We start from the raw sequence: 16488 nt of genomic DNA on the forward strand, positions 1-16488 counted from the left end.
AAATAACATAAATAAATGAAAAATATTGCTTCAAGCCTTCAATCTTCAATCGTCAATACTTGTCACGTTCGATTGTGCGGTCAACTCTATAAGAATAAATAAGAATAAAATATCAAATGTTAGTGAATTCATATTATGAAAAATATGCAAAATTAAATTATAATGAAAATTTGAAAACATTACCTGATTCTACTACAAAGCTCTCCACATTATTCATAGCCTCTTGGATATGAATGTGTGTTGCCGGATGCCTTAACCAATTTTGAGTGCAAATAAATGCCTCAACAGTTCTCGGAGCCAACGAACTCCGAAAAGGATCAAACACACGACCTCCCGTGCTAAATGCTGACTCGGATGCAACTGTGGAAACAGGCATGGCTAATAAGTCTCGTGCAATCCTCTAGTTAGCCTCATTTATTTTCCACCAAGTCAATAAATCAAACGATTCACTGAGTGCCTCACAACCATCTGATAAATATCAATCCACTTCAGTTTTGGTAATATTAGATCCCATGGTGGAAGATGCCCTATACCACTCCTTGAACCATTTGGTCTCACATTTGCCATCACTAACATTCATGGATCTAGATATTGGAGGGGGTTGAGAAACTGAAGTACTCGTGGTGGAACCAAATGTAGCATTATACTATGCATACAAATCTGCTAATACCTGTCTCACATTCGAAACCAACTCCTCAGCATGAAACTCATCATGGATTTTTTTCAAATGAAAAGTAAGAAGTCCTAACTTGCTTCGTGGATCAAGCACAACAGCAATTAACATGAACAAGTTCATCCTATCTAATGACCCCCAGTAATTATCATATTTGGTTCTCATATTTATGGCCATACTCCTCAAAAAAGTATTAGTACTCTCACTCAGCATAATCAATTCAGTTTGGAGATTACAAATCTCTAAAAAACTGGTGTTAGCTGTCACATATAAAGATCTAGAAAATCTAGTAGTGGCTTTATAAAACATCTCCAAAAATTTGACAAATACCCGCACTGTCTCCCATTCTGTAGCTTTAGGAGGTCCCATGTGCCCATCATCAAAGTAAGAAAAGAAATTATAATCTCCGCTCTCCATCCGCCCGAAAGCCTTCTCAAACTTCTCAGCTGCCTCCAACATCAAATAAGTTGAGTTCCATCGTATCTGTACATCAAGACACAACATTTTCTTATAATCAATTTTTTCTTTTTCTGCACATCTCTTAAACTTCTCTAATCTTGCTGGGGATGAACGCACACATCTCACTGCATTTCTAACCATTGTAATTGCATCATTGCACTCCTTCAAACTCTCACTCACAATAAGATTCAATATGTGAGCACAACATCTCATGTGCATATACTTACCCCCCAACAAATTCTCTGTAAAAAACTATTTCAAATAGGAAATTGCAGTATCATTCGAACTTGCATTATCAACAGTTACAGTAAATATTCTATCAATACCCCAATCAAGCAAGCACGACTCAACATATCTTCCAATGGTATCCCCTCGATGATTAGGGATTAAACAAAAATTAATTATTATTTTTTCTGCAATTTCCAATTCTTATCAATGAAATGTGCAGTCAGACACATATAATTCAAATTCTGTACTGATGTCCATATATCTGTCGTCAAGGAAATCCTCATGCCACCATCTCTAAACACTTTTTTAAGCTTCCCCTTTTCTACTTCATACAACTTCATACAATCTCTTGCAACTGTGACACGACATGGAACTTTAAACCAGGGTTCAAGAGACCAAGCAAATTTTCTAAATCCCTGTCCTTCAACAACCCTAAATGGCATTTCATCAACAATTACTATTTCTGCAATAGTCAACCTCGTAATCTCTTCACTGAATTTGTGGGTTACAAGAGTCTTTAATGTACTACCATCACTCTCTCCAATCCCCTCCTCCGGTGATGCCTCACCTGTCAATGTTTTTTTATACATATCCAAAAGTCCACGTTTATGAGAATTTTTACGACATGGAGACAAATGATTTTGCATCGTTGAAGTTCTGTTCCTCTTTGAGTGGCAAGCATAAATCTTGTCACAATAATTACATTTAGCTTTTGGATCATCTACAGGACAACCATCCACCTTCGTAAAATGATCCCATACAATTGACTTGTCCGTCCCTTTCTGTTTCTTAGGTAATAGACAAGTACTACTAGTAGGGGCACTAAGGGGTTTTGAAACATTGGTCTCTCTCACATCTTCTTCCAAATTAATGGTTGGTTGAGTTTCATTTGTATCAACATCAATAAGAGACGAAGAAGAATCCATCTAAATTATAAAACAAAATATAAATGTTATACAACATCACAAATTTGAAAATTGGCAAACATAACACAAAATATCCGAGCAGCTAGTTTGCAACATGGCAAACATCACAAGTCTAAGACTCTAATCTAAGTTGTTCACTCATCTTCTCTCAATTTATATAAATAATTAACAAGTTATATATATACACATTACACAACAAATTATATAAGTCAATATATAACAAAGTATATATATATATATATAACAAAATAGATACGTTTTATATACATAATATATATACATTACATATATAATATATATAACAGATTAAAATTTATAATTATATATATAAAATAGATTATATATATAATATATATACTATTTATATGCATTATAACAGATTATATATATATACATTATACGATATATATATACATTATAACAGATTCAATATAAGATACGATTTATATATATAATATATACATTATATATAATATATATAACAGATATAATTATAATCATATATAACAGATATATATAATATATATAACAAAAAAAAACTTCACAAGAATACTTACAGAGGCTGGCTTGCGAGGGAGTCACGGAGTGCTGCGGCGTTCACCGGTTCAACCTGCGGCGGCGTTCAACGGAGACCGTCACAGAGAGAGAGAGAGAGAGAGAGAGAGAGAGAGAGAGAGAATCCAGGGGGGGCGGCAAAAGAGAATAGGGAGAGGGAAGGGGGGAACGGGAAGGGTAATAACCCTAACCCATTCCCAACCAACCGACGTCGTTTGGTTGAGACCAAACGGCATCGTCCTACTTAAATTTTTTTGTTACTAACTTAAATAAAACGACGCCGTTTCATATGAAACGGCGTCGTTTTTATATAAGATATATATTTAAAAATATATATATATAAGGTCAGTCGGTTTACCTGTTTTCTGTGTGGGCGAATCAAAACCGAACCGACCGTGCTCGGTTCCTATTTATTTCTACCGCCGGCCGACCGGTTCTTCGCCAGTTCCAGCCTCCAGCAGTCGGTTGCCGTCGGTGGAGGTCGGTTCGCCAGTTTCTTGTACACCCCTATAGTGCACAACAGTTATTCATAGTTGTTTCCTCTATTTAATCATAAGATGGTGGAAGATATTTTCTGAAAAGTGGAAGGTTTTTCCCTATATGAACATGAAAAAATGGCAATTAATCTTTTTGAGCAGTGGGACTCAAATAATTCTTTTGCCATTGACCAATGCTTTCTCTTCAAACTTCTAACTGGGAAGTTCTTCAACAAAGAGGCCTTTAAGACAACGATGCAAAATTTATGGCATCCCTCTACTTGGTTCCATATCTATGATATGGAGGATAATTTGTTTTTGGATGCATTTGCAAAATAGGGTGAGGATGAGCGTATTATGAATAATGGTACATGGATATTTGGGAATAGTTTGGTGGTTTTGGTAGAGTATGATGGCTCATTGCAACTCTCAAAGGTTCCTCTCTCTATGGCTTCCTTCTTGATTCTGTTTTATGATCTCCTAGCGGATGGGATGAATTTAAGGGCATTGCAGAAGATTGTAGGGACTTTGGGCCATGTTGAGGACATTTATTTAAAGGAGTCTCAACCAAGGTGGGGAGAATTTGTTCAGGTCAGGATCTCCATGGATATTAATATGCCATTGTCACATGATAAAAGGGTATCGATGGAAAGCCAAGATTATGTTTGGATTTACTTCAAATAGGAAAGGTTACGACAATTCTGCTATTGTTGTGGTTTATTTGAGTATGGTGATTGAGATTGCTTGATTTGGATAAAGAACAAAGAAAAGTTTGAGATTGGAGGATTTCCTTACGGTCCATTGTTACGAGTTGAGGGTGCTTCAATGTGGAATATGCCTAGAATGGAAGTTAAAAACAACATGACCGAAGAACCTTCTTCTAGTAAAACGGTGATTGCTGAAGATCATAGTATACCATCTCTGGCGAAGGTAGAAGCAATGAACTCTTATGTTCCTCTATCACAAACAATTATTGATGGGAAGCAGTTGCATGATGACCCAAAACCCTTGCTGAATACATCTGAGTTTGCGTTGGGCCTAATCCGAGTTCAAGTGGGCCTTGTATATGGCCTGGTCCATCATTTTCAGTTGAAGCCCTAGCCAAATCTCAATCTCTTGCTATGCCTAAATCTAGGGTGTACAGAGAACCGTAGAACCAACCTCCACCAACAGCAACCAACAGTCGGATGCTGGAATCAGCCTGAATCGATGAAGAACCGGTCGGCTGGCAATAGAAAATAATGAAAACTGACTTTGGTCGACTCGGTCCCAGTTCAACCCCACAGAAAACCCCTGAACCAACTGACCATATATTATTTTATTTTTTTATATATACTTTATATAAAACGATGTCATTTCATATGAAACGGTGTCATTTTGTTTAAAATGTCTCAACAAAAAAAAATTAAATGCAATGACACCATTTGGTCTCATTTCTCAGGAACGGGTTAGGGTTACCTTCCCCCTTCCCCCCTCCCTCTTCCCTTTTTCTCTCTTCTACCAGAGTTTAACTCCGCTGCACCCCTAATTTTCTCTCACTCTCTCTAAGCCTCTCACTCTCTCATGTGTCATGACCTCGGCTGCAAACTCCCATTCAAGATTCAACGGCGCCTTTGTGACTGAGTGGTGACCTCCACTCAACGGCACCGCAGAAGAACCCGTGACTCCCTCACACCTCCGTATTTTCCTCCAGCCACCGTGACTCCCTCCGGCCTCTGTGAGCATTCTCTTCTCTTTCCTTTTCATATATAAATTATATATATTATATAAATTAACAATATATAAATTATTTATTGTTAACTTATATATATAACTATTAACATATATACTATATAATCTATTATCAGTTATTGTTAATTATATATATAATCATAATAATATGTTATTGAGTCGTGCTTGCTTTGACTTACATATATTGTTAAGTGCTTGCTTCAATTAAACCAAGTTATTGTTAACTTGTAGTTTTTCAAATTTTTTGACTTACATATATTGTTAACCTGTATTTGTTAACTTATATATATATAAATATATATATATATATATATTAACGTATATACTATATAATCTGCTATTAGTTATTATTAATTATATATATAATCATAATAATCTGTTATTGAGTCGTGCTTGCTTTGACTTACATATATTGTTAACTTGTATTTATTATATATATATATATATATTAATGTATATAATCTGTTATATATATTAACGTGTATAATCTGTTATATTTATATAGATTAACGTATATAATCTGTTATATTTATATAGATTAACGTATATAATCTGTTATATTTATATATATTAACGTATATAATTTGTTATATAATCTGTTAAAAATACACTATGTCTATGATTCTGTATGTTTAAAAATAGTTCATATAAATTGAGAGAATATGAGCAAACAACCTAGATTAGAGTCTTCGACTTGTGATGTTTGCCATGTTGCAAAACTAGCTGCTGTGTTATTTTATTTTATGTTTTCCATGTTGCAAAATTGTGATGTTGTATGAAATCTTAAAAATTATAAACATATAACATTTATATTTTGTGTTATAATTTAGATGGACTCTTCTTTTTCTCCGATTGATGTTGATACAAATAAACCTCAACTAACAATTAATTTGGAAGATGATGTGAGAGAGACCCAAACATCAAAACCCTCTAGTGCTTTTACTAGTAGTACTTGTCCATTATCTAAGAAATGGAAAAGGACGGACAAGTCGATTGTATGGGATCATTTTATGAAGGTGAATGGTTGTCTTGTAGATGATCCAAAGGCTAAATGTAATTATTGTGGCAAGATATATGCTTGCCACTCAAAGAGGAACGTAACTTCAACGATGTAAAATCATTTGCCTTCATATCATAAAAATCCTCATAAACGTGCATCTTTGAATAAATACCAAAAAACATTGACAGGTGAGGCATCACCTGAAGAAGGGGTTAGAGAGAGTGATTGTAGTACATTAAGGACTCTTGTAACCCACAAATATAGTGAAGAGATTGCAAGATTAGCTATTGCAGAAATGGTAATTATTGATGAGATGCCATTTAGGGTTGTTGAAGGACAGAGATTTAGAAAATTTGCTTGGTCTCTTGAACCTTGGTTTAAAGTGCCATATTGTGTTACAGTTGCAAGATATTGTATGAAGTTGTATGAAGTAGAAAATGGAAAACTTAAAAAAGTGTTTAAAAATGGTGGCATGAGGATTTCGTTGATGACAGATACATGGATATCGATACAGAACTTGAATTATATGTGTCTAACTGCACACTTCATTGATAAAAATTGAAAATTACAGAAAAAAAAATTAATTTTTATTTAATCCCTGATCATCGAGGGAATACTATTGGAAAATATGTTAAGTCGTGCTTACTTGATTGGGGTATTGATAGAATATTTACTGTAATTGTTAATAATGCAAGTTCGAATGATACTGCAATTTCCTATTTGAAATAGTTTTTGATATGTAATGTGTTGGGGGGTATGTATATACACATGAGATGTTATGCTCATATATTAAATCTTATTGTGAGTGAGAGTTTAAAAAAGTGCAATGACGCCATTACAATGGTTATAAATACAGTTATATATGTGCGTTCATCTCCCGCAAGATTAGATAAGTTTAAGAGATGTGCAGAAATAGAAAAAATTGATTATAAGGAAATGTTGTGTCTTGATATACAGACATGATAGAACTCAACCTATTTGATGTTGGAGGCGGCTGAGAAGTTTGAGAAGGCTTTCAGGCTGATGAAGAGTGAGGATTATAATTTCTTCTCTTACTTTGATGATGGGCACATGAGACCTCCTAAAGCTACAGAGTGGGAGACAGTGCGAGTGTTTGTTAAGTTTTTTAAGATGTTTTATGAAGCTATTATTAGATTTTTTGGATCTTTATATTGACAGCCAACACCAGTTTTTTAGAGATTTGTAATCTCTAAATTGAATTGATTATGCTGAGTAAGAGTACTAATAATTGTTTGAGGAGCATGACCATAAACATGATAACCAAATATGATAAGTATTATGAGTCATTAGATAGGATGAACTTGTTCATGTTAATTGTTGTCGTGCTTGATCTATGAAGCAAGTTACAACTTCTTACTTTCCACTTGAAGAAAATTCATGATGAGTTTTGTGCTGATGAGTTGGTTTCGAATGTGAGACAGGTATTAGCATATTTGTATGTAGAGTATAATGCTACATTCGGTTCCACCACGAGTATCCCAGTTTCTCAACCCCCTCCAACATCTAGATCCATGAATGAAGGTGATGGCAAATGTGAGACCAAATGGTTCCAGGAGTGGTATAGGACATCTTTCGCCATGGGATCTAGTGTTACCAAAACTGAAGTGAATCGATATTTATCAAATGGTTGTGAGGCACTCAACGCATCGTTTGACTTGTTGACTTGGTGGAAAATAAATGAGACTAATTATCCTATACTTGTGAGGATTGCATGAGACTTATTGGCCATGCCTGTTTTCACGGTTGCGTCCGAGTTAGCATTTAGTACGGGAGGTCGTGTGCTTAATCCTTTTTGGAATTCGTTAGCTCTGAGAACTGTTGAGACACTTATTTGCACTCAAAATTGGTTAAGGCATCTGTCAACACCCATTGATATCCAAGAGGCTATAGATAATGTGGAGAGTTTTGTAGTAGAATCAAGTAATATTTTTTTTTTTTGCTTTCATTGTAATTTAATTTAAGTATTTTTTATAATATGAATTCACTAACATTTGATATTTTATTCTTATAGAGTTGGCCGCACAATCGAACGTAACAACTGTTGACGATTGAAGGATTGAAGCAGCAATGAGCAAACATGAAAATCGATATTTTTAATTTTTTGCATTGTTGCTATGTTTAAGTCTTTAAGACAATTTGTTTTCATTTATTTATATCATTTTTTTACTTGCATTTTTGCTATACTTATGACAACTTGGCTTGTTTTGTAAATTTGTAATATGTAATACTAAATATCTAGTGAAGTTATTTTTATTTATTTTTAATTATATAGTAAGTAATATAGTAATTAGTTAGTTAATATGATGAATGATGAATGATGAGTGCTTTAGTTATTTATTATTTTTATTTATTTTTAATATGATGAATGATGAATTTACAAGATCTTGGATGATGAATTGAATGATTAGTTAAGAACAAAAACTTAAAAAGATATTGGATGATGAATTGAAGGGGGGGGGGGGGGGGAAGAATCCCCAAACTAAGCAAAAAGATGTAATGGATAAAACATGGCCCAAAACCCACGGCCCAAACCGACCATGCAAACTGACACTGACTGTGATTGGCCGGCAAAGGAACCTACTGGTTTTCTCCCTCATACACGGTCAGTTTTGGGCCATTTCCACCCTCAATGTTCAAAAGCCGATCGGTTTCGATTTAGGTAAAAAACTGAACTGTATAGGTCGATTTTTAGCCCTACCTAAATCACAAAAGGGGAAGGGAATTCTACAAATTGGCGACCATGATCAGTGTGGTGTACCTCGGCAAGCAACAGTGGTTCCATCTAAGCAGCATCATAGCCAAGGTGAGAAATGATCAACCGATTCTATCAGTTTGGGTCATCTTAAAAAACTGAAATCCATTGATGAGAAAGTTATGGTAGAGATTCCGATTTTATCGGCGGAAGCTAAGACTTAGCCCCGTTGGACGCCATGAAAATAATGAGTTGGAACTCCCGAGAGCTTGGGAACCCTTGGAGAGTTCGTGTACTCCGAGATTTAATTCGAAGGGAAGATCCTGGAATTGTCTTCATTATGGAGACTCACTGTGATGTTTGTCAAATGGAAAGATTGAAGTATCGACTGGGGTTTTCTTACTTTCTGGCGGTGGCTAGCGATGGTCGAAGTGGCGGGCTCTATCTCTTTTGGCACAGTGAGATAAATCTAATCCTACGCTCTTACTCTAAATATCACTTTGATGTATGTGTTTCAGATCCTGTCAATTTAATTACGTGGAGATTATCAGCTATATATGGTCATCTTGTAACTCATCTTAGGCATGAAATTTGGGATTTACTTCGCCAGTCGAATGAGCAAATGCTTGATTTTCGAGTTGCGTTAGATTATTGTCACCTTAAAAAGTATGGATACCGCGGGACCATTTTTTACATGGAGCAATTTAAGAAAGGGGGAATGTGATACAAGAAAGATTAGATTGTTTTACAAGTACTCTTAATTGCTTAAAGTAATATCCCTTGTGTAAAGTCTAAAATATCCCTACATCTATATCTGATCATAGTTGTTTGTTATTGAATACTATGGATATGGGCCACCATTATTACAATCTTGCACACTTATTTAAATTTGAGGCAATGTGGGTAGGCACAAAGGGATGTGAGGAAACAATTGAGAATACTTGAGATGTGTATAAAAAGGCGCCCCTAACTGAGACTTTAAGACAGTGTGGGTCAAATTTAAGAGCTTGAAGTCACTCTCTTGTTGGAAATGTACAAAGGAAGTTTGCTATGAAATGTAGGGAATTTGAATTATTACAGGCTTCACCCATACATTCCTATCAAGCTATGTGTAATGTTAAGAAGGGTATTAATTTTCTGCTAGAAAATAAGGAGCTGATGTGGAGGCATAGATCTAGAGTAAACTGGCTAGGCGCTGGGGACCAGAATACTAAGTATTTCCACTTTAAAGCATCTCAGCAACGTCGCAGGAATTTAATATTCAACTTTAAAGATGATGATGGCAGATTATATGAAGATTCCACTTGTTTTCTTTGACTGCGAATTACTTTGTTGAATTGTTTAAGTCCACTACCCTACTGCTATTGATGATGTTTTAAGTTCTATGCAATAATGTGTTTCAGATTCAATGAATGTTGATTTAACGAAGCCTTTTAGTGACATTGAAATTAGGACTTGCATTATTATAGATGCAAGCACAAAAAGCACCAGGTTTGGATGGGATGCCTTCATTATTTTTCTAGAAGTATTGGCATGTGGTGGGAGGAAAAGTGATTGCTGCGATGTTACAAGTCCTTCATTCAGGTATTATGCGTGCTTAATTAAATTTAACTCATTTGGTGTTAATTCCAAAGAAAAGACAGCTTGAGTACATTAAGGATTATAGACCTATTAGTTTATGTAATGTGGTCTATAAGATCATAGCTAAGGTCCTAGCTAATCGGTTGAAGTTGATTTTACCAAGGATTATTTCGCCATCTCAATGTGCTTTTATTTCAAGTAGGCTTATTACGAACAATGTTTTGGTGACTTATGAGACATTGGATGCAATACGAAGAAGAATAAGGGATAAAAAAGGTTGTATGTCGATTAAATTAAATATGAGCAAGGCGTATGACCCGGTTGAGTGGCTGTTTTCGGAGAAAGTTTGTTCAAGATGGGCTTTGCTTGTGCATTTATTCAGTTGCTCATGATGTGTATCACTACAGTTTCTTATAAAGTTCTTATCAATGGGATTCCTTCGAATTTAATTTTACCGACCCGAGGATTACAACAAGGCTGTCCACTTTCCCTTTACTTATTTGTTATATATGAGGCTTCGTCTTTAATGTTGCAGTAGGCTGAATTACATCATTTGGTCAAGAGGGTTTGGGTTTTCAATAGAGCTCCATGGATTTGTCATTTACTTTTTGCTGATGATAACATTATTTTTTGTTGAGCTTCAGTGGTGGAAAATATGCATCTTCAAAATATTTTATCTCTTTATGGGAGCTGCATTAGGCCAATTATTGAATAAGGAAAAGACTGAGCTATTGTTTAGTAGGAATGTGAATGTTGAAGTAAGAAATGCTATAAAGGAACTATGGGGTGTTTGTTCTATCCAATTTGATGATAGGTATCTTGGATTACCCTTTTTTGTTGGGAAATCGAAACTAACCACTTTTCGGGATATTAAAGATAAGTATGGGCAAACTTACAACGCTGGAAAGAAAAGTTACTATTGTAGGCTGGTCGTGAGATTTTGATAAAAGCTGTAGTTCAGGCAATACCCACATATGCAATGAGTTGCTTTAAATTACCAAAAGGATTGTGTCGGAATCTAGAAGGGTTGATTGCACGTTTTTGGTGGGGACAAAGAGAGAAAGTCATTGGATGAGTTGGAAACGTTTATGCAGTTCTAAAATTTCTAGTGAGATTGGTTTCTAAGATTTTGAAGCATTTAACTTAGCTCTCTTATCTAAGCAAGGTTGGCAGCTGCAAACTAATCATTCTTTTTTATTTGGTTTTCAAGGTCAAATATTTTCCACACTCTAATTTTTTATCATCTAATATTGGCTCTAATCCTTCTTATGTGTAGTGCAGTATATTTGAGTCTAAATCTGTTGTTCAATTTGGCCATTTGTGGCATATAGTAAAATAAGAACAAGTGAGGATTTGGTTAGATAACTGGTTGCCGAGCTCCCCTAACAAGAAAATTATTACTGCATGTAATGTTCTTGTTGCTGATGCACATGTTAGTGATTTATTAGACTTTTCACAGTTGAGTCAATAGAGGACTGATTTGATACACCAGGTATTTCTCCCTTTCGAGACTGCTGAAATCCTTAAAGTCCTTTTATTTGCTCACTGGAATGTTGATAAAATGGTGTGAGGTTGTACGAGAAATGGTCAATTTAGTGTGAGGTCAGCCTATCACTTAGCACTTCAGTTAAGAAATGTTACTGTAGTTGGAAGTAGTTCACATGTTAATTCTACTACAACATTTTGGAAGGGTATTTGGCATTTGAAGTTACCTAATAAAGTCAAAAAAATTTTGTGGAAAGCATGTAATGATAGTTTACCCACTAAGAGCTAGTTACATCATTATAAAATAGTTGATTCTTGTGTGTTTGATTTCTGTCTTGTGGAACTGAAGATGTTTACCATGCACTATGTAAATTTTCTAATATCTCAATAGTTTGGGTGAATTATTTTGAGAAGGATTTACATCTTCTAGATGAGCATTTCCATTTCAATAGATTGGTTGGGGCAATTATGGCTCTTAATGATCCAAATATTCTTTCACATTTTGCTGTTGCAGTTGGGTTATTTGGAAATTTAGGAATTTAAAGATTTTTCAGCATACAAAGATTTTGGTTTGTGATGTTATGAAGAATTGTTTTTCCTATGTTGAATGTTATATGTTTGGCTCGGAAATGCTTAAACTTCCTAAGCATCAATCTTCTTTATGTTGGAAACCTCCACCAAGTGGGCAGTACAAGTTGAATTTTGATGAGACTATTTTCAATCAGCAGTATAAGTCTGGGGTGGGCGCAATTTTAAGAAATAACAAAGGGAGTATGATTATGACCATGTCAAGAATGGAAAAAAATTTTTTGGTGGAAGTCATATTCAGGCGTCAGCAGCTTTTAGGGCCTTACAAATTATCTCTCATATGGGAATTTCACATTTGATCTTGGAGGGAGATTCTCTTATTGTTATTGAAGCAATTAAATCAACCAATACTCAAGAATTTAGCTGCAACCCTATTATTAGAGAGATTCAGTTATTGTTATCTTATTTTCAGTTTTTTGAAGTTCTTCATATTGGACGGTAGGGAAATGAGACAGCACATATATTGGCTCCGAATGCACGAGTTGTTGCAAATACTCTCAAATGGTGGTTTTATCCTCTTTAATTTATTCAAGTAAGTTTAGAAGTGGATGCAGTGGATTGTTTAAGGGCGTGAATGAAGCTTTAAAAATAAAAATAAACCCAACCCGTCATCATTTTGACATGGATACAACTTTATCTAATTTTTAAAATATATAAAAAAAATAGCTTTTAATTAAGAATAAAAGGTGTATTTTTTTTGTAATATATTAAATTTATTTAATTATAAAATTTTATAAGAATAAATGGTGTGATTTTATGAATTCATTTTTTATAAAAAGTTTTCATGAACGAACTATTTCTTTTAGAATAAACTTGTAATTTTAGGATAGGCAATAATATATTTAGGACGAACTCTTTTCTAAATGAAGTATTCACTGACTAACATATAAGTTCGTCTCATTTCATCTCATCTCTTTTGGGTAAATGAGAACACATTTTCATAACGATCACATGTTTAAAGGATATATGAAAAGTTTTTTAAATTAAAATTCTTAAATATATGTTTATCACATATTAAAAGACATTTCTAATTTTTATAAATAGACTGAGGTCATGTTTGAAAAGTAAACTCATATCGAAACTTTTCATAATTCTTTTTCAGATATCACTCAAATATGAAATATTTTTTTAATTTTTTCATCTAATTATATTACCTAATCATTATCTAAACTCAAAACTCAATATAACTTTTCCAAACTTACAAATTAAACATAAAAAATTAAAAATAATATTAAGAAATTATATTTAAACAATTTTTTAATTTTATAATACTTTTATTTAAATTTTTCTCTCTCGTTTCTCAAATTTTAAAAACTATCTTAATTCAAACTATTTTACTATTATTCATAATTTCATGAGATTTTCATTTCATCTTATTACCTATTCATCCTTTGAGTTTCCAAGAAAACTTGGGCAAAGTCTGGAAAGGTGGAGAACAAACAAATTTGACACCATAACGGTTATATAGTTCGTTCTAAGTAAATGATTTTTTTACTTATATTTTCAATAATCATTTCTGTTTTCAGAATCTAACGGAAATATTAGAAATTGAGTAATTCTAGGGAGCAGCCACTGTTTATGCTGCACACCACACATTCATAGGTATTTATAGGGTGTAAGGATGCTTTTCATAAGATATATAGATATTTTTTATAGGGTGTGTGGTGTGCAGTGATGAATAGTGGCTGCTCCCAATATTTTCTCTTAGAAATTCTATCAAGCAATCATTTAAGAGTCCTGCTACATCCACCGAAGGATGTAGCCCGAGACCCCACCGAATAAGTCAGTTTTTTATTTTATTTTTTATCTTTTTTATTTTTATTTTTTTATTTTTAATATTCTTAAATATTTTTTAAGAATAAAAAAAATTCACAACATCACTAAAAAATACATGCTTAATCACTACGTTCAAAAAAAATAAAAAATAAAAATCATCATTCAGGATACACTTTGGGTCCCCAATTCGGGAGCCAAAGCATTTCCCATCATTTAACTGCAACAAATTGGGGCTGTATGAAATCACAAAGTATTTGTTGAGGCAGATTTATAAAGTCATGATATGTTGTTATGAAGGCAATGTTAATTATTGCCTAATACGCTTTGGAAATTTTTTTAAGCTGCTTCTGCCCCTTCTATGTGTGGATGAAAAGGCCATGTGGTGAATTTTTGGGGAGTGTGATGGGAGCTTCTCTTAGCAGCATGGGATTCTTTGTGGCTGTGTGTGTCATGATGCAAAAATATGTAAACATGTTGTTTAGGCACAGTCGCGCATAGAGACCTTATGAACAACATAGAGTTACTTGTGGTTTTTTGCCCTTTCTGACCTTCTGTAGTTCCCAAACATGTAAACATTGATGTGTACCTTTTGTTTTGTGTTTCTGCACTCTGTATTTTGATGTAAACATTGATGTTAGATAATGTAATGCTTCACTCTGGACATTGGATCGATGAAGCTAATTCTGTGTTTCTTCACTGATATTTGGATGATTTGATATTTTTCCCAAGTTTTTTCACATTATTTCATATATGCGAATGACCGGAAATTGAATTAATGAGACATTACTTTTCCTGAGGGAATCATGTTCGTGGGAAATAATTAAAATACTTTTCTTGAGAGAACGATGTTGGTGGAAAATGATTAACTTGACTTTCTGAATGATCATTTCCCGCAAGTTGTGATCGTGGGAAAAGGTCCAGATTTTTCCCTTCATTCACGAACAACTTTGGTAGCGAAATAACTTATCTCCACCAAAAAAAAAAAAAAAAAAACTTGCGGGTTAAACTATTACGCACGGATCCTTTTGGTGGCAGTTTGAACTATTTCTCACGAATTTAGCCTAAAATCCACGCTTATTTGCTGCGAGCTCAGAACTCTGACTCTTTCCCTGTCGATGTCTTTGTGAAAAATAAAAAATAAAAAAGCATACTTTTGCCACGAGTTACGTTTTTTGTGGAAAAAACTCAAAAAAGCACTTGATTCCACGAACTTCCCGCAACTAGATTCGGTGAGAAAAGAGCTTTCCCCACGAACGTCCTACCTTTTACCACCACAAACCCTCCTAAAAAAAACTGATATTTGTTCTAGCATAATTTCTACAAACTTAGAGCATTAGTAGTGAGCTAAAATAAGTTAAAATTTAACCAAAAAATAACTACAGTGCAAAATAAAGTACGATAATAGGTTTAACAAATGAACAGTAAATTTAATCATAAACAATATAGCTGGCCAAATTTATTGAGTGGAAGGGACTGGTCAAATATTATTTTTAGATTAAAAAATTCACTTCCCGTTGCCATATAAAAGGTCTCGTGGTTGAATCCTTGGAACACATTTCGGCAAATGTAGGATTCCAAAGCATATTTGGCATGCTGTGTTGCAACAACTAAGCAAGCTGCGATGGTGGCGATGGTGGATGTAAGATCGTCGGTGGCATTGGCAACAACATCGGCTTTGATAGAACGCACGGCTTGAGCAATGTCCCAATGGGCAAAGCGCATGAGGGAGAGGAGTAGCATCATGAAGGACTTGGATGCGTCTTTCACCTGCTTCATTGTGGTCTCGAAAACTTCTGGTGCTGGCCCTGCCATGATTGGGACTAGTAAAATTATGGGTATATCAAAGTTAACATTCTCTAGGTCATTCATCCCACTCATTTGAATTTCTAAATACCATAATCAGAAGAAATTAAATAACTTGGATGAAGAGTTTTTATCGTAAGCAATAACCTGTCTTCTTCGAATGTCTACAAAGCGGTGTTTCAAAGTGAAATCGGTCCCCATTTATGGAATAGTGAAAGATTTAAAATAATCATATTCAAATTACAATTAAAATTAAAATAATAAAAAGTTTAAAAATTAATATTTTAATAAAATAGTGAAAGATTTGTTGAGCCTATTATTTGGTGTTATAAAAAGTGACTAGTTAAAATTTGTAAAAGTGAATTTTCTAACTAAATTTTAGTTAAAGTTTATTGAGACCACTATTAATGCTCTTAGTTCTCCAACCACTAAAATTTGTCCATGACTCAAATGAGTTAATGAACAAATTTCATTTTAGTTCCTCTGTGATACTA

The sequence above is a fragment of the Carya illinoinensis genome, chromosome 14, assembly GCF_018687715.1.
Source record: "Carya illinoinensis cultivar Pawnee chromosome 14, C.illinoinensisPawnee_v1, whole genome shotgun sequence".
NCBI classification, from domain to species: Eukaryota; Viridiplantae; Streptophyta; class Magnoliopsida; order Fagales; family Juglandaceae; genus Carya; species Carya illinoinensis.